The sequence below is a fragment of the Stenella coeruleoalba genome, assembly GCF_951394435.1.
Source record: "Stenella coeruleoalba genome assembly, chromosome: 6".
NCBI lineage: Eukaryota > Metazoa > Chordata > Mammalia > Artiodactyla > Delphinidae > Stenella > Stenella coeruleoalba.
In genome coordinates, this window is record NC_137151.1 from 41,367,295 (window position 1) to 41,387,236 (window position 19,942).

General features: G+C 35.1%; 1 long non-coding RNA gene across 1 annotated transcript in view; it reads right to left on the reverse strand.

The window, feature by feature from the left end:
• The window catches only part of LOC307187967, a 454,431-nt gene that overhangs the window by 260,672 nt on the left and 173,817 nt on the right, over positions 1 to 19,942 (reverse strand). Inside the window, exon 3 of the long non-coding RNA XR_013828768.1 lies at positions 3,305 to 3,363. This is a non-coding gene — a long non-coding RNA (uncharacterized lncRNA). The remainder of the gene's footprint in view (positions 1 to 3,304; positions 3,364 to 19,942) is intronic.

Below are 19,942 nucleotides of genomic sequence, written 5' to 3' on the forward strand. Positions count from 1 at the left end.
TTCATAACCTCAAAGTTGTCTTAGGGCCTATTACTAAAAGGTTTTAATTCTCTTGTGTAAGATTTTAAGAAATGCTGTATCACCAATGTTCTTGAGGATATTAATGACTGAATTAAAAAATTTCTAGAAAACTTTTGTCTGAATGTATAAAATTTTCAGGAACAACTCAACCAATTTACTCTGATTATACTTTGCATGTATAAGATTGATAAAAGATAAAACCCTATGTCTAATTAAGCCTAGAAGAGTTCTTTCAATATAAAAGTATAGAATATGAATCTAAGTCACAATAAGCACTGAATTATAGTCTAATTGGAAGCATCTTTTTTAGAGGTAACAAGTGCATCTTAGAAGCAATGGTAACTTAAAGTCAATGAAATACAGTATATGCTTTAAAGTGATGGCTTTTTATCAGAAGATCAAGTTATCTTTAGAAAATGTGATATCCCAGGAAAAGCACTGGGTGGTGATCAAGAGGTCTAGCTGTGACACTAATTTGCTGGGAGACATTAAGTAGCAATGAAATTTTGCTTTATTTTACTGGTCACTTATGCAAAAATGGAAACAATTCGTTAGGAAGTAAATTATCTGGCAGAAGTAATTGTGCAAATTCACTTAGTGTTCCAAACATTTTCATGGCTCCTTACATACAAAACAATAATCCACATGGCACATAATGTTACAGCAGTCCTTTTACCGAAGATATGACAGTGCATTTCAAAATAGCAACTTTAGAATTAAGTATCTATAAACGCTCAAATATAGCATCAACTCTTAAGTCAGTGAAGCTATCTCTTCAGGGACCAGAGATAATATGATCCTTTTGGAAAATCTACAGAAAAAAAATCTGTCCATTTGTTTCTGTGATGATAAGAAAAATAAAAATTATTAAAATCAAATAGAAATGTGAATCCTGCCATTTCCTTGTCTACCACATATGAAGTAGAATCCTAGACACTCTTTGTTACCTGCTTCTGCCTTACTGTAGTTATAGCATGTATTATATTTGCATTTTATATTATTTCTTTATTAATTATGGTCCTTCTCTCCCTCAAGAACATAATGAGAGCAAAAGATTGGTCAGGACCTTTGTCTCCTAGGGAGTGTCTGATATATAAGGCATTTTCAATAAAAAACTGTGTGTAATGGTTTGATAAATTAGGTATTTGGGAAAATCTTTAAGCAAAAATATTGCTTTAAGCACTATATAAATGCAATATGTTGTGAGAATGAGACAAAGGACAGCATGGACCTTACCCTATATTTTCAAAGGCACATATGTATAGGGTATATTTATTTGCTTGGGGGCAAGTCCACTTATCTGTGATGCCCAGCAGAGATGTTTTCAATCGAAAAGATAAGGCAAGGGTTAAGAAAATCAAACTTGATCTTTCTTCTATTCTCTGGCTTCTCTTGTTTTCCATTCCATTCTGACATAGTTTAAGAGAAATTTTAATGTCATATATTCTATGACATGGAACAATTTAGTGATGGCTTTAAGAAGAATTTTGAGAGTAATTTTTATATCATAGTTACTGAAACTTAAATTATTCTTTTCTTTTAAATTGCTATGGTTATGTATTTATTATAAACTCTCAAAAAGAGCTTTTTACTGCTTTGTAGTTCTCTCTTGCTTAAATCTGGAATATATGTTTTAGCTATCAGTGAAATTACTAATCTATTTTCTAAACAATTTAATTTGAACAAGTTGCTGTTTCACCTTTTTCTTTAGATTTAGATCTTTGATCATCTATATATAAATAATTATTAATAATTTTATATATCTTTGTGTTTGTAGTACATGTTTGACCTTAAGCTAAACAATTTTGCAAAAAGCAGGTAATGAATAAATAATGTGTACATATGGACATTTAGAGAAAATTAATCTTTGAAGTTTTTTTTGTTTTTTCTTTTGTTTGCAATAAATGGTACTTCGCTTCTAGATATATATCTAATCACAATTATAGAATTGCTCCAATTTTTAAATTTTCAGACAACGATTTTTCATGTTTTCTCTCCTGATTATGCAAACTAATAAAGAGGGAACATTAAAGAAGGTCTCTGTCAGTTAATCTTCAGAATTTTTAAAATGTAACCTCATCTCCAGGTCTCAGATTACTTCCACTGAGGTAAACATTAATACACTAAGCATATTCTACAAGGATTTAACAAAAGTTGAATGCTCTCCTTCCTGTCTCTCATCAAAAGTCTAAACTATTCAGGCCATAAAAATAGTACTAACAACAACTAACATTTTTACGTCCTAACTACTTGTCACTAAGCACTAACACAACTGTGTATAACTAAAGCACGCAGTACTATATACATATTCCTTCATTTAATCTGAAAACAACCCTATGAGGTAGATAATATCTTAGAGTCTAGGTAAAGCAGTATGAAGAGGTATATTGAAAAAAACCTACAGATTTCCTCCTGTGTGTTTCTCCTTTACTTTTTTTTTCTTTCAGTTTTATTGAGATATAATTGACATACACTACTTTGCTTATACACAGAACACTATTACTGACACTTCTGGTCACCAAATGTGTGTGGGTTTTTTCCCCACACCAAAGCAATTCATGACACCAACTGGGTATCCTACAATTTAACTCAGTTCTGGAAATGGGTCAGATACCACAGGTTAAGAGCTCAGTCCCACAAGAATGTTCCCATGACACTTTAGATACCAACTGAAAGTAGTAGGTCCCCAGAGTACCCACAACTTCTGTCTGACTTGGCTAGAAAACGGAGGTTTTCACAATTCCCTCCTCGGGTTCTATTAATTTGCTAGAGCAGCTCACAGAGCTCAGAGAAACACTTATTTACATTTCCAGTTTATTGAAGAATATGATAAAAGAATACAGATGAACAGCCAGATGAAGTAATACATAGGCTGGGAGGGTCCCAAGCCTGGGACATTATGTCCCTGTGAAGTTGGGATGTATCACCCTGCACATGAATGTGTTCATCAACCTGGAAGTTCCCAGAACCCCCTACTCTTGGAATTTTATGGAGGCTTCTTCACGTAAGCATAATCAACTATTAACTCCATTTTTAGCCCCACTCCTTTCTTTGGAGGATGGGGGCGGAGCTGAAAATACCAAGCATCTAATCATGTCTTTCTGGTGACTAATCCCCATCCAAGAACCAACCAGGAGCCCACTCAAGAGTCGCCTCAATAGAACAAGATGTGTTCCTAGTGTTTTTATTACTTAAGAAATCACAAGGGTTTTAGGAACTCGGTGTCAAGAACTGGGAGCACAAACCCATATTCCATTACCTCATGAGAGGTAATGAGACTTACCTTAAAGAGTTTTCAACACAGGTCTTTCCAACTCTAGATCTCAGATCTTGACATCAGTGCTATAAGGAAATGCCATGAAATAATTAATTATCTTACAAAATACAACCTTGTCAATTACACAATTTTACTACAATGAAATATAGCTGGTTAAAACTACTACTATAGTTATTCCTAATAGTTCTATGTCTCAAACACCATACTTGAGAGGACTTAAACTGATGTATATTTAAGAAAATTCTAAGGTATACTAGTTAGTATGATAAGCAGATCTTTAATTTGAATAAGGAGACCTCCAATGTATCTTCTGTTATTCTTAAAAAAAAAAACAAAAACCCACATTTACCTTCAACACATTGTAATTTGGCTCAAAAATTTTACTACAGATGATTCCTTTGACCCATGTGTTTTTTAATTATTATTTATATGCTTTACAATTTGTCACATTATCTAGATATATTTCAATGTAAGTTCATTCAAAGTAAACTGCAGAACATACTCATATTCTTTTATAGATCATAACATTTGCCATGTTATAAATATTAATTTAATACTTTTAATTAAATAGGAATAATAAAAAAGGAATAATAACATAAGTATCAGAAAATAATTATTCAGAAAAAGTAGAGATACGGTATATGGGCCTAAGAAATATCTACTTGTTAGCTCTGCAGTTGTCCTAAAATGAATTTGACATGTGTGGTAAACTGAATAACCGCCCTCAAAGATGTCCTTGTCTTAATCTCTGGAACCTGTAAATATGTTACCTTACATGATAAAAGGAACTCTGCAGACGTGATTAAGTTTAGGATCTTGTGATAGAGAGATTATGCTAAATTACCTGGGTGTGCCCGAAGTAATCACAAAAGTCCTGTAAGAGGGAGGCAGCAGGATCAAAGTCATGAAAAGGAGTTGTGAAGATGGTAACTGAGGCTAGAGTGATGTACTTTGAAGACAGAGGAAGGGACCATGAGTCAAGGAAAGCAGGGAGCCTCTAGGAAAGGAAAATTAAAGGAAATGGATTCTCTTCTAAAGCCTCCAGAAGGTCCTGCCAACATCTTGATTTTAGACCTCTAGAACTATAAGAAAATAAATTCATGTTCTTTTAAGCTACTAAGTTTATAACAATTTGATAGAGCAGCATTTGAAAACTAATAAATTACGGTTGTTAAATAGAACTTCTCCCACTTTTACCTCTGGCCAAGATTTACCAAAAGTTTGTTTTAAGCAAAAACAAGCAAACCAACATATTGAATACAAAAATAAAAACAAAACAAAACCCAAACTACCAAAAATAAAAAAAACTGTATGTGAAAAGTAGTTTTCAAAACAATGGATATCATGCAATGAATGTTAGCCATCCCTGACAGGCACGAAACAAATAAAAGCAGTCCAACAAGTTTTCTAGTTTAATGCTTTGAGAGACTCTTCAGGCCATGGCACAGGGAGGAGGAAACTAGGCGTAACCTGGAGAATGCACTGAGCTGAGGAGACAAGCAGAGTCTGAGGAGAACCTGGCAGCAAGATTCCACAGAACAGAGTCCCTGAAGAGAAGGGGCCGCTGAAGAGACCTACAGCTCTGGGGATCTGCTAGTGAGGAAACCACCTGAGGCTGAAGGAATGCCAACCATAAGAATTAGAGTGAATGGGGCCTGGAACACAGACATGGCGTGAATCGTGTCTGACTCCACCAGGCAGCCTGTGTAAACTCCTAATTCACTTGACAGAGTGCTCAGAAAATGTTTACCTCAGTAGTGGGGTATAATTATCCATAAACTGAGCACTGTTCCAGGCACATATAACAAATTAAAAAAAACAAAACACCTGAAAGGACCAAACTTCTTTCCAAGTAACTTCTCTGAGTCCCCAAAGCTTAATATTTATATAAGTGCAACAAAATACGCACGAGGGGCTGCGTGGCACATCCTGCAGGCGGTGGCGGGCAGGCGGCCGGGCGCAAGATGAGGAAATTTCGGTTCCTTAGGCAGAGCTTCCACCCGCCGCACGAAAAGCTAAAGCAGGAGCTCTTCGCCTTCCCCAAGACCGAGGAGCATGGCTTCCCCAACCAGCCCAGCCAGCGCCCTGGCCTTCGACCCTGAGCTTCGCGTCATGGCCTGCAGCACCAGGTCTGGAGCCGTCAAGATCTGTGGTGCCCCCTGGTGTGGAGTTCACGCGCCTGCACCGAGACATGGCCACCATCACCCAGATGCACCTCCAGCCCGGCCAGGGCCACCTCCTGACCCTGCTGGATGACAGCAACCTCCATCTTTGGGAGATCGTCCACCACAATGGCTGCGCCCACTGGGAGGGAGCCCTCAGCTTCCAGCTGCCTAGGCGCCTGGACTTTAACAGTGCCACTGGCCTGCTCAGCTTCTCGCATATCACAGTGGTCCGTCTGGTGGCTTCTGGTGACAGGGCAGCCCTGGGCACTGAGGGTGGTAGCATCGTCTTCCTGGATGTTCCCACCGTGACGCTGCACGAGGAGGGCAGACCCTTGGCGCTGAAGAAGTTCCCGTGAAGGTGAGGCCATCAGGCTTCCCAGCATCCTCTTTGCCGGTCAATCAGCTACCCGCTCACACCACCCCTGCACCCTGCTCCTGCCATGCTCCCTCTGGGGGGATATACTATACATATATACAGTACGTACTATATATATATATAGTACATGCACATGCACATGCACATGTGGGCACCCACATACACAAGGGATAAATTTCAAAATGAATGGTATCTAATCAGATTGCCAGGCATGAAAGAAGTAGAAAAATAAAACCCGCAATGAGAAGAGTAACTATCAATTGAAACCAGATCAAAATTTACACTGATATTAGAAATATCAGAGAAGAATTTTAAAACATTATAACTCTGCTGTATATGCTGAAAATGCTAAGTAAAGACCCGGAAAACATTTTTTAAAGACTCAAATCAAATTTCAAGAAATACAAACTACAATGCATATAATGAAAAATATACAACATGAGCTTAATGCAGATTAGAAATTACAAAAGAAAAGATTAGTGAACTTGAAAGATAGTCATAGAATTATCCAAATTATGTTATCTAATGGAATAATCCAAAGTGAAACACACAAAGAAAAAAAGGATTAAGAAAATGAAAAGAGCATAGGAGACCTGTGGAACAATTCAAATGATCTAATATGCATGTAACTGATATTTCTTAATGAGATGAGAGTGGGGAGACAGAAAATTTTTGAAGAAAAAGTTCTAAATTTGATTAAAACTATAAACCTACAATTCCAACAAACATAATGTATTGTAAATACAAGAAACTTGAAGAAAGCTACACCCATACAGAATATAATCAAATAGATCAAAACTAGACAAGGAAAAAACTTAAAAACAGCCAGAGGCAAATGATACATTACACACAGAGAAACAAAAATATTGATGGCGGCAGAGCTCTCATCAGACATAACACAAGGTGAGAAAACACTGCATCAATGTCTTTAAAATACTGAATTAAAAAGAAAATCAACCTGGAATTCTGTTCTGAGTAAAAATATATTTCATAAACAAGGTGAAATAAAGGTGCTTTCAGACATTCAAAGCTGAAATAATTCTTCACTAACAGACCTGTTCTATAAGAAATGGTTGGGACTTCCCTGGTGGCTCAGTGGTTAAGAATCCACCTGCCAATGCAGGGGATAGGGGTACGAGCCCTGGTCCAGGAAGATCTCACATGCCGCGGAGCAACTAAACCCGTGTGCCACAGCTACTGAGCCTGCACTCTAAAGCCCGCGAGCCGCAACTACTGAGCCTGTGTGCCACAACTACTGAAGCCTGTGCACCTGGAGCCCATGCTCCACAACAGGAGAAGCCACCACGATGAGAAGCCCGCGTACCTCAAAGAAGAGTGGCCCCTGCTCGCCACAACTAGAGAAAGCCCATGCAGCAAAGAAGACCCAACGCAGCCAAAAATAAATAATTTTTTTAAAAAAGGATTACTATTGTTTAAAAAAAAAAAAAGAAATGGTAAAGGACATCCTCAAGCAGAAGAAAAATAATAACAGCTGGAACACTGAATCTATACAAAGGTAGGGGAAAAGAAATATAAATTACAACTAAATGGGTAAATATATGATTTTTTCTTAATATTTAAATCTCAAAAAATCACCACAAACTTCCACATCTAGAAAGATGAAATAAATGTAAATTTTTCTATTCCTCCATTAAATATAGTTAGCATTCTGTACATTATATATAAAACAAATATAAAAAGTTTCTGAAAGAGAGAAGGCAAAATAGCTAGAGAACTCAAGATTTAAGAAATGTGCTCAAAAAAAAAAAAAAAAATGAAGTTCTTAGGAAGTAAATCCAATAAAACATGTCCAGTTTTGTATGCTGAAAATTATAAAATGGTGATGAAAATAGTCAACAAAGATCTAAATAATTGGAGAGATATAGTGTGTTTATGGATTGGAGGACTCAACATAGCAAAAATATCAATTCTCCCCAAATTGCTATATAAGTAATATACAATTTTTATCAAAATTCAAGAATTTGTAGAAATAGACTAAAACTATTATAAAATTTGCATAGGAAAAGGAAGAAACTTGAATAGCTTAAAAATGTTTTGAAAAAGAACAAAGTGGGAAGAATCAGTCTACCCAATTTCAGTTACTAGATAGCTACAGTAATCGAGACTATGTGATACGGCCAGATAGACAAACACAAATCATGGAATAGAACAGAAAACCCAAAAACAGACCCAACAAATATGCCCAAACTGACATTTTTTTAAGGTGCAAAACTAATTCAATGGAGTAAAGATAGATTTTTCAACAAGTAGTGCTTGAAGAATTGGACATCCATAGATTAAAAAACAAAAAAAAAAAAGAACACAACCAGTTTCACATCTCATAAAAATATTAACTCAAAATGGATTGTGGATTTAAATGTAAAACTATAAAATACTTAGGGGAAAAAAAAAACTAAGGGAAAATTTTTGATATCTAGGGCTAGGCAAAATGTTCTTGGACTTGATGCCAAAAATACATTTTATAAAATAAAAATAGATAACTTATACCATATCAAAACTTAAAACTCTGGCTCTGCTAAATACCCTGATAAAAGAATGAAAATATACGCTGCAAAGTGGGAGAAAATATTTGCAAACCATTAGTCTGTCAAAGGACCAATACCTACAGTACATAAAGAACTTTCAAAACTCAACAGTAAAAAACAAATAATGCAATTAGAAAATGGGCAAAAAACATAAAGAGACATTTAATTGAAAAGAATATATAGCTGACAAATAAGCACTTGAAAAGATGTTAAACATCACTAAAGATTAGAGAAATGCAAATTAAAACCACAATGAGATATCATCTCACATCCATCAGAATATCTAAAATAAAAATAGTGTCAACATCAAATGCTGGTAAAGATAGAGATGTGAAAGGGCCAGATGGGAAAGCCAGCCTCTCGCTCCTTCCAATTGCAAGTCTTTCAGCTGAAGCCGATCTCAGCCTGGGATGGTAGAAAAATCTTATGTTAAATAAACTCAAAATTTTGATTATTAAATAGAATTGGGCTATTTTCTAAACTGAGATGGTTTTAATTCAAAGTGGCCCACAAACTACTTATATTATACAGAAATGTATTGGAACTGAACAAAGTCTGAGACTGAAGATCTAGCCTCTATTGAATCTATATTGGGAAGAGTGGAAGACAGTTTCTTTATGATATATCATTAATTGTAACTTGTAAAATATTGTGATTCATGTAATAAGCAAGAGATTGCTGAGAAATCATTCAAAACAGTTAAAATACTTACTTTTGACAAAGAATTTCAGAAATAGGAACATGAATAAGGTCCAGTATTACACAATTAATGAATCCCATTTTTTTAAACAATCCCTGTAAAAGAGGTATCCAAATATTCTCTGGAACATGAAGTCACTGATGGTAGTGCTCCTGGTGATAATGGACCTGTTAATGCATTTTTGTATTTAACCAAGAACGATGTATTAGAATACCTTTAAATATTAAGAATATTTATAATAGGAAATGTCATACCCTTTTGTAAGTATAATTGAAAGGACTTTATTCCTTTTCATCTGCAAATAAACACCACATCTCTATTGGCATCTTTATTAGTATTGCTTAAACTGATGTTTTCACAACTGCCCCTCGTGAGAACCCTGCACTGGGAGTCAGCAACTCTGGATTCTTTTTTCACCCTGTTGCTGGCTTAACACATTACTCTAGAAATACTACGTAACCTCTCCCTCCTCTCTTTCCACATTTTTTAAAAGACATGTATTATAGCTACTCCAAATATGCCAGAAAATCATTTTCAAGTGCCAAGCATGTATTTATGGCGTGGTTTCCCAATATCTGGAAGTATGCTTTACCTTGTGCTTAAAGGAAACTTATTGAAAGATTTAAAGTTGCCTAGAAACAAGCTGAAACTGAAGTTTAAAAAATGGGATTGGAAGGTGCTAGAATAACCAAGTATTCATATGGGGAAAAAACATTCCCTTCTATTTCACCCAATACATAAAAAAAAAAATATTTAATGGGCAAATTCATAGAGACAGAAAGTACAACTGTGTCTACCAGGAATTTAAGGGGAGAGGGGAATGGGGAGTTACTGTTTAATGGATACAGAGTTTCAGTTTGGGATGGTGAAAAAATTCTGGAGATGGATAGTAGTGATGGTCACTCAGCAGTTTGAATGTACATAATGCCAATAAGTTATACACTTAAAATGGTTAAAATCATCAATTTTATGTTATATATATTTTACCAAAAAATACAATTGAAAAGAGAAAAGGAATTGAGTCTTTGGAAAGCAGGGCGGCCCTCATAGCAACCTCTGGTCCTAACTAATGTGTGGCTTATCAAGTAGGATGGGATAAAACCACTGCCTCACTTAAAGGCTGGGGTTAAAAGACAATAAAATAATGCTTCAGGACTTTAAAGTATACATCAAACTGGTGGAATAAAAAATGCATAGCAAGTATATGTTACAAATGTGTGCTTAGAACTATAAAAAAAAGTGAAATAGCATAATTTCCATTAGACTGAGACATCAGACTCCCTTGAGATGCCATACATCGCGTCCTACGTGATATGAGCAGTTTAATGTATGCCAATTATACCTCAATAAAACTGTTAAGAAATTTTTTCTTAATTCAAAGTGAATGATAGAAAGAAATTTAAAAGCTAAAAATATAAAACTTCTAGAATAAAAGAGAAAAATATCTTTATGATGTTAAGATAGACGAAGGTTTCTACAGAACACAAAGAGCCTTAACAATAAGAGAAAAAATTGGTAAATAAGACTTCAACAACAACAATATGTATGCTCATCAGAAGGAATAATTAAGAAAATAAAAACATAAACCACAGACCTGGATATTAATATCTGCAATGCCTATATGTGATAAAGAACTTGTATCTAGAATATACATGTATGCATATATATATATATATATATATTTTTAATCCCTAAAACTCAATAATAAAAAGACAAACACAATACAAATGGGCAAACAACTTGACAGACACTTCCCCAAGAACATACAACTGGCCAGTAAACACATAAAAGGTGTTCAATATTATTACTCATCATAGAAATGCAAGTAAAAACCACATCACTAGAATTGCTAAAATTAAAAAGAATCACAAAATCAATTGTTAGTAGTAGACATGTGGAGCCACTGGAACTCCCATATTTTGCTGGTGAAAGAGAAACTGGTACCATCACTTGGAAAACCACTTGGCAGTTCACTATAAAGTTAAAACATACCTACCCTGTGATTGAGAAAATTCACCTCAAAATACTTTTCCGGAGGGAAATAAAAACTTCTGTCCCAAAAACCCTCGTATAAGAATGTTTATTACAGTTTTATTTATAATACTAAAAACCAGAAACAAATTAAAATGTGAATGAGTAAACAAATTGTAGATATTTATACAAGGGGATACTAGCTAGAAATATAAATAAAAGTACAATCAAGGCACACAACAGCATGGATGAATTCCACAGAAATCATTTTGGGCAAATGAAGCCAGGTATTTAAAATTCCATTTACATACAGCTGTAAAACAGGAAAAACTGGTAACAGAAATTAAATCAATTTTTGCCTTGTATTTCGGGAGAAACTGAATGTAAGAGATTGAATGTGAAGGTGCATGAGGAAATGTTCTGAGGTGATGGAAATGTTTTCGATTATAGTGTGGTCACATAGGAATATATATTTGTCAAAACTCATTCCACTGAAAACTTAATACCTATGCATTTTATTCAAATTATACTTTGTGATGATTAATTTTATGTGTTAACTTGGAAGGTATTTGTGGATGAGATCAACAGTTAAATTGGCAGTTTGAGTAAAGCTCTCCATAATATGGGTAGGCCTCATTCAACCAGGTGGAGGCCTGAATAAAGCAAAAACGACTGGCCTCCCTAGCAAGAGGACTGCCTTCCTCCAGCTGACTACCTTTAGACTTCATCTGCACCGTTGGCTCTCTGGCCTGCCACCCTACCCTGCCAATTCTGGACTTGCTAGCCTCCATATTTGTGTGAGCTAATTTCTTATAGCAAATCTCTCTCTCTACCTCTCATATATACATATACACAAACACACATCCTATTTTTTCTCTGGCAAACAATGATGAATATGTACCTCAAATCCAGAAAATAGTATAAAGCAAATTCTCCAGAAACAATATGCTAATTCAAGGAAATCCTTCCAAGACAGTAGATTCCATTCCAAGCCAGATTCAGAGTCCACATCTCAGAGGTAGCCAAAAATACTGTTTATTTTTCTTTATGAATCTTGCATAATCCTACTACTGGGAAAATCAAGTTTGAGCTTTCATTCTATCAACTTTTTCCTTCCTGAAGGTTCTAAGTCACTATCCGCCATGTAATCTATTTCTTAGCAGCTATTTCAATTTGTCCCTACTCTAGGACCAGAGTCATTATGGCTATACTCCTACAACAGAATCTTACTGCTCTTCATGACCTTTCTGGGTCATGGCTGGAAGCACTTGGAATCAAACAAGGCCCCTCCAACCTGTCAGGGTCTGAATAAAGTGTCTGCCTTCCCTGCACTGTGTAGCTGAAATTCCTGCTCACCTGTTTGGCTGTTAGCCACTGTTTTCTGCCAGGTTTCTTGAAATCTTGCTCTACACAGGCATAGCTGAAGAATCAGCCAACTACTTGAGAGAAAATTTGCATACAGATTATTGTATCCACTTTGCTGAAGTTCATTTCGCCAAGATGTTTCTCCCTCAAGTCCCATCCATTTTCTCAGTTCCAAGCTCACTTTTGTAAAATAGGCCATTTTCTGCCTTGGCTCTATTCCTAGGAACTGAAAGCCAAAAAATATCTTCAGACGAAACAGCCAAAATATTTGAGTAACATCATTTTCCTTCCTTTCTCTTAAAGAAAGGAGCCCTATACCCAGCCTGTCTCAGTTGCTCTCCAGGGCTTTCCAAAAGTTGCTTTGTGTAGTTTGTCCATATTTAGTAATTATTTTCAGGGACATCACAGCTAGAACCAAGGTTAGCAGAGTGCATCTTTAAAAACATAAATTTTATCAAGTCACCCCCACTCTCCAACCTTAAAATCCTTCAATGGCTTCCAACTACACTTTGAACGAATTCAGATACTTAGCCTTGACCTAAAAGGACTGCATAATCTGACCCTGCCTATCTCTCCTGGTTCACCTAGAGCCACTGCTGCATTATGTTCAGAGTTACTTAGCCACATGTCCCTTCTTGCAACTCTTGAAACATAACACTACCATATATAAAATAAACAACAAGGACATACTGTATAGCACAGGGAACTATGTCCAATATCTTGTAATAACCTATAATGGAAAAGAACTGAAAAAAATGAATGCAAACATAAGCATATATATATATATATTATATATAACCAAATCACTTTGCTGTACACCTGAAACTAACACAGTATTGTAAATCAACTATACTTCAACTAAAAACAAAAGACAGAACTAACATAACAAGCCTCTTGGTGGCTCAGGGGTCTTTATTTTGGCTACCCCCTCACCTCTGCTTGAAACACTCTTCTCTCTCTTATTAGCTTATTTCTTCTCATGATTGACGATGATTGACCCCAATGCAACTTTTTCAGAGAGGCCCTCCTTAATGACATTATGTAATTTCATACTCCCTTGTTATTCACTATTTCTGTACACTCCATTTCACTTTACTCTTTCAGTGTGCATCACAATATAAAAAGTTACATAGCAAAATCATACCCAAAGAAATGGAGAAAGTGAAGAAGAAATAAGTAGGATTTAGCTAAGCAGAGAAAGAGAATACAATTACAACATCTGCAAAGTCACTTACATGCAGAGATTAGTAATAATATTCAAGTCCGAGGAAGGGAGATGATAAAAGGGAAGTGAATATGTAAGGCTTTTACTAAAAAGTCAAGTCACTTTTTGTATACTGTTGCAAGATTTGATTGACTTGCAAAATGAACAATTAACAAACATGAAATTATTTTATTTTTATCAATACTTAGGCCAAATTTGCTTTGTGTGTCCTCATCTCTTTCTATGCAAGTGAAGAAAATTAACATTAGTGGTGTCTTTTGTTCTCAACTCACTCATACAATTAATGGGATTTTTGTTTTCTACTAAAAACTGTCTTCAAAGTATTTTATGTATTCATCTTGCAGTAAGATTAGTAAATCTTTATTAAATCTGTTGCACATATTTTAAAAGTTCTTGACATTTATTATAATTTTTTGCCATATCAAAGTTTGAATTTTTGCAGTTAAATCTGTCTTTTTCTTTATCACTCCTCTTGATGTGTCACACTTAGAAAGTACTTCCCTACCCTAAGATGCATTCAAGTTTTTAAGTCATCTTAAAATTTTATTGTTAGTATGTATTAAATACATGAGAATTTCTTTTGATTTATGTTGTAAATAGGGAATCTAAATTATCATTTCCTAAATGTCAATCATCACTATATACTATATGATAATATTTTCCCCATAGCTTTAAGATGTCAATAATAAAATACTTAATATTTACAATTATATGAATACGTGTGAATTCAGTACATACACACATACACCCCTGTATCTAGGTATTTTGCTCTGCTTAATTGATACATCCATTAACCTTTATAATAGTGCTTCTTAATGACTATTTGTTAAATAAATAGAATTAAATTACATATTAATTAGTCATTAAATTTTTACTTAATATTTATTTAGTAACCAAATTAAATATAGCATCTCAACTTTACATGTATATTTTAATATGTTCTAAAACAAAGCACTATTTTTTACTCTTGTTTTCAAAAGTTATTGAATATTTTACTTTGTTTTTTCTTAAAGTAACAATATGAAATGATCATCTCAGACCACATTAGAAAAACATGTCACATTTGATGTATAAAAGAGTCATCTAGAGACTGGTATAAATATACTGAGAGAAATGTTTTCTACAGAGCTGGGATAAAACTAGATTTCAAAGATTTGCTCAACCTTATTTTGATTCATCCAGTGCCTTACTGAGTACATAGAAACCTTTCAGTAAATATTTATTGATTGAAAAACATATTTGAAGGCGTTTCAAATGTGAGCTATTTGTCCAAGCTGTACAAATAAAATTACACAGATAAAAAAATTCCCCTTTATAATTTTATTAGACATGAGTTTTCAACCAGCTTGAATTAACAATTAATACATGTTTATTGGCTGCTTGTAGAAGTCTCAATTGTTTTTACGGTATATACAAAGAAGTAGAAGATGTAATGAGTCTCTTGTTTCAAATAGTTGGCAATAAAATGGGGAAACGTAATGTGTATTTAACCACTAGGAGGAAATTAAGAATTTTTAGGGGAAGGAAGTTTGTAAGGTCTGGAATCGCATAGGTTCCCTTACAGAAGGCTAAAGAAGGATGGATGGCCTTTCACCTTAGATACATAACAATAGGCAGGGAAAATGTCAACACAGCAGAGATCCTCCCCTCTAGTACCAGGAATCTTGGTGTGAGAGCTTTGATGAACTATTCCCATGAAGCAAGTAGACTTCATGAGTCCTATGCCAATTATTTTAGATGGAATTCTTTTTGAAAATATACTTAACTGGAAAAAAGTAAAATATGATATTTTTACTTTTTACACATAGTGTGCATTTTCCTTTCTTTTTTTTATTTTTTACTTTCATTTTTTAAATTCCATTTTCAGGCAAAAGGCTTGGGTTCTTGGCAGAGGTTATTAATGTAAGTATTCAGTTCTGTATTCTCCAGTTCCTAGTACTACACAGACATTTAGGTTATCTATTTTCTACATATTTATTTTCGTTAACTGCATATACAACAAACGAAGGAAATAAGGGAAAAAAGGATTAAATATATTTAAGCCCACTGTGTGTTGTGCCTGTAGACATGATGTTAGGAATCCACATGAAAATACAAAGATCAAGCCCTTCAACAGGTCTGATTTTTGGTGCATTGGGCCAAGACACATGCAAGAAAAAAACAGAGCAGTTAATGAGTTAGTGAAAAAATTTATTAAGATTAGAACCTACATAATTAGATGATACTTGCTGATGTTTTTCTTAGTGTGTATATATCATATATCCTTAAAATATCTGTAATATTTTGTTTGCTTGGAGAAATAAATTCAAAACAAAAAGCTTCACAACAGATATGTCAACGTAAGGATCACATTTCATATTTTATCCTGGAATGTTTATGAAATCTCTGCTCCATTAAGTCTTCACCCCAATAACCTTAGAAAGCCCATTGATATTACAGTTTAGTTCTTGTTCGTTGATATTTATATCTTTCAGCAATAAATGCTTTTATTTTGAAATTGCTTATGAACAGGTTAAACTAGTTCACCATATGCAGAAAATAAACACGTATTTTCCCTCGGATAAAATGCCAAGAATATGAAAATAAACAGGTGGATTTATGGATGTATACCAAAACATCACTAAAGCTTAGTTGATTCTGCTTACAAAGTCACCTTAATATTCAGTGGAGATCACTGCCAGATCCATTCGACAATAGTGATTGATGTAAATAAGTAAAGACAGAATCATTCCCCCAATTATATTGCGTCCTAGCTCAGCTGTTCAGGCTAGGCAGCCATGGTTCCAGATACTGAACTTTCTCTGTCACTCTCCCCTTCGTTAGTTCTCTTTTATCTTCAAACATTTTATAGAAAATAGCCCACTTTTGACCCTAGAGGGGTTTTTTGTTTGTTTGTTTGGTTTGGGGTTTGATTTTGGCCATACCACATGGCATGCCGGATCTTAGTTCCCCAACCAGGGATCGAACCCATGTCGCCTCCAGTGGAAGTGTGGAGTCCCAACCACTGGATGGCCAGGGAAGTCCCAACACAAGAGTTTTAATATAAAAGTAAAAAGGTCTCTCTCTCTCTCACTCCTAGACCTAGGTCAAGATGGGAAGGGGCATAGGGAGACTCAAGTGTCCTCAGTAACTTTACTTTGGTTTTGATATGTAGTAATGACTGAAAATGGAGTAACCAAGGCATTTAGCTCCCAACTATCTCTTCTTATACTCAGGGTGAATCGATCAGCAAGGTTCATGCTCTGCAGGAAAGCCCTGTGAGCAAACAGATAACAATTTATGCTCCTGCAAATCCCTTCATAAACTGCACCCTTGCTGTTAGTGTTCTTCTTAGCAAAGAAGCTCCCGGGAGAATGGGAGATATAGAGTGTCCAATAAGTAAAACAAAGTCCTTTGGATTTCTCAACTTTTTGGAAAAATATTCTTATCCTAGTAGATAGTTCACAACACTTAGATTTTAATAGAAGTTTTTTTCCAGTTTTCTGTTCTAGTCTAACCTTGCCTATAAGCTGTTTCAAAGGGGCCCTCAATAAATAGGACTTCTACAACAAGTGTGATGGTTTTCATCAGTTAATGAGAATCAACTTGGATGTGTATATCAGTTACTGTCAACATTATGATGACTCTGAACCACAGTCATAGTGGCAGTCTCTTGTTTAATGTTTTTTTCCTTCTCCGTTCAATGTGGTCATGACTCACATGTTAAGAATAGTACTACTTCATAGTGTAAAAAATTAATAAACAGAAGCCTCAATAAAACAGAGCTGCAAGATCAGAAAGGGGAATTCTCATGCCCTGTGACGGTAGCAGAGCCCGACGGTAGAAAAACTCTTCTTTCCTGGCAAGGACTCAGTCAATAAAAAGCCATAGACTCTTTGTTACTATAGAACTACCAACGTCCTTTTCCTCTTTATAAAAGCTTTCTCCTTCCCTTGTGGGGTGGGAACTTGCATGTGGCCGCCATTGTTGCAGACCCCAAATTGTAATTCTCTGCTGATTCCAATTAAACCTATCTTTGCTGGAGAAATACAGGGCAGTCTGCTTATTTCAGGTCAACAATAGTATTGGGAGAATTAAATGAATTGATACATTATAGCATTTAGAACAAAGTAAGCATTCAATGAGCATTAATAATTTGACCTTTTTGCTTCTTGCTGTGGCTGTTGTCTCTATAATTACCAGTACTGAATGCCAGACTGCATGACTGCCTCACCCTCCCATTCCCTTTCCAGCCCCCATATCCTCTGGACCATTGCAGATATGAACCGGAAAGCAGATGGGAGTCAGGGCATGATGGTAGGGAAGGAACAGCCCTCCACTTTAACTTTGACATAGGGACTTAAAATAGGTCCTCCCCTAAAACTCTCCCAGCAGGATTGTGACTAAATTGCAACTTTACAAAAGATTTAACTGAAAGTTCATGGTTAACAGAGGGGTACACAATCAGCAGTTATTTTCAAGTGCCAATCCATGTGGTTCATTTCAGAGCACTCTAGCCCAAGATTACCCACATGGATTTCCTAACAGTCTGGCACTCTAGATGACAACTTACCCACAAGCAGTAAGGTCAGTTTAGCTTTCATTATCAAAAAGGCAGTGGAGCATTCTGTTCTACATTTAATAATTATGATACCCAGAGAAAAATATTCTCCCATTACCCCAAATGAAGACTTGTTTCTCAATTTTCTCATTTCTTCAGATTCTGGTTTATCCCAGAATCTGCTGTTTCCTCTGAATCATTTTCAACAAAAACTCTCATCTCTACAATATAACAATACAGTTTAATGTAGTGTAATCCATTCTAATTCTTCTAAAGAAAAGAAGCATTTCTACCATCTGTTTCCTCCAGCCTTCTCATCCAGGCAAATACAGCAACAAAGTCAAGAGGGACAGAAACTCTCCCTCAGCCAAATGTACACAATTTTATATTGCAAAGTTGAATATTTAGCTTCTTCATCTAAATCATCTGCATTTCGGTAAAGGGACACGTCAGTTCTTGCCACAGAACAACAGTTGGGTACATTATGGGATACCATGAACAATTACAGATGCACTCATTAATTTATTTCAAAAATTGCTTTAATTGCTAATGATATGCCTAGCACTGGAAAATAAAAACAATTAAGAAAAAAATTTTGAAACATGAGCCTGTCTTCTGAAGCTAAAAATCTAGTGTTAGAGAAATAATAAATAAGTTAAAAACCAAAATATTATTATAGAGTGCTGTAAGTTTCATGAAGGAAACAGGGATCTGTGCAAAACAATGGCAGATGGCATTAGTGAAGATATGGCATCCTTTCAGTCACTGTGTGCTTTGTTCAGCAATAGTATGTTTTCTGGGTATGATCTTATTTTTGAAAATATCATTGTCTATGTTACGTCTAAAAAGTACAGAAGCTGGGTTAATAGTTGAAAATATTACAAAAAAGTGTTACAAAAAAGCGTTTCGCGATAGTGAAACTAGAAGTGGTAGCAATAAAAATAATTAAATATGTAAAGAAAATGGCAAATTTGGCATGTCAGGGATCAATCTTTTGAAAATAATATAGATTCTGAGGAAAAAGTAGCAAAGTATACATTATATGCAGAAGTCCATAACCAGCAAGAGTGGTCTGCTGTCTTCCCTCATCCCCCATCTGCTCTGTTATTCCAGAGTTTTAACAAGCATCCAATAATCCTATATATGTTTCTTATATACCAGGTTTATTGCTCATTTATTCCCATAAACTGCAAATTCCACAAGATCAGGGTTTTCTTGTGTGATGAATTTCAAGCACCGTGAATAGTACTTTATGCATAGCAGGGTTAAATAAATATTTGTTAAATCAAGAAATATGTAAGTAAATGAGTGTACAAATGAACCAACAAAGAATCTAATAATTTCAAAATGAATAATATTGGATGAATTCTAAAATTAACTTGCATTTTTGTCTTTTAAAGCTCTCTGAAGTAGACCCATTTAATCTTCCCTATTTTTCCTTTCTCCTATAGAAAGCTGGTATAATTTCTACATATAAGTAATTTTCATGACATTTTTTATTGAAGTATAGTTGAATTATAATGTTGCGTTAATTACTGCTGTACAGCAAAGTGACTCGGTTATGCATATATATACATTCTTTTTCATATTCTTTTCCATTATGGTTTATCACAGGATATTGAATATAGTTCCCTGTGCTATACAGTAGGACCTTGTTGTTTATCCATTCTATATATACCAGTTTCCATCTGCTAATCCCAAACTCCCAATCCAACCCTCTCCCTCACCCTTCCCTCTTGGCAACCACCAGTCTATT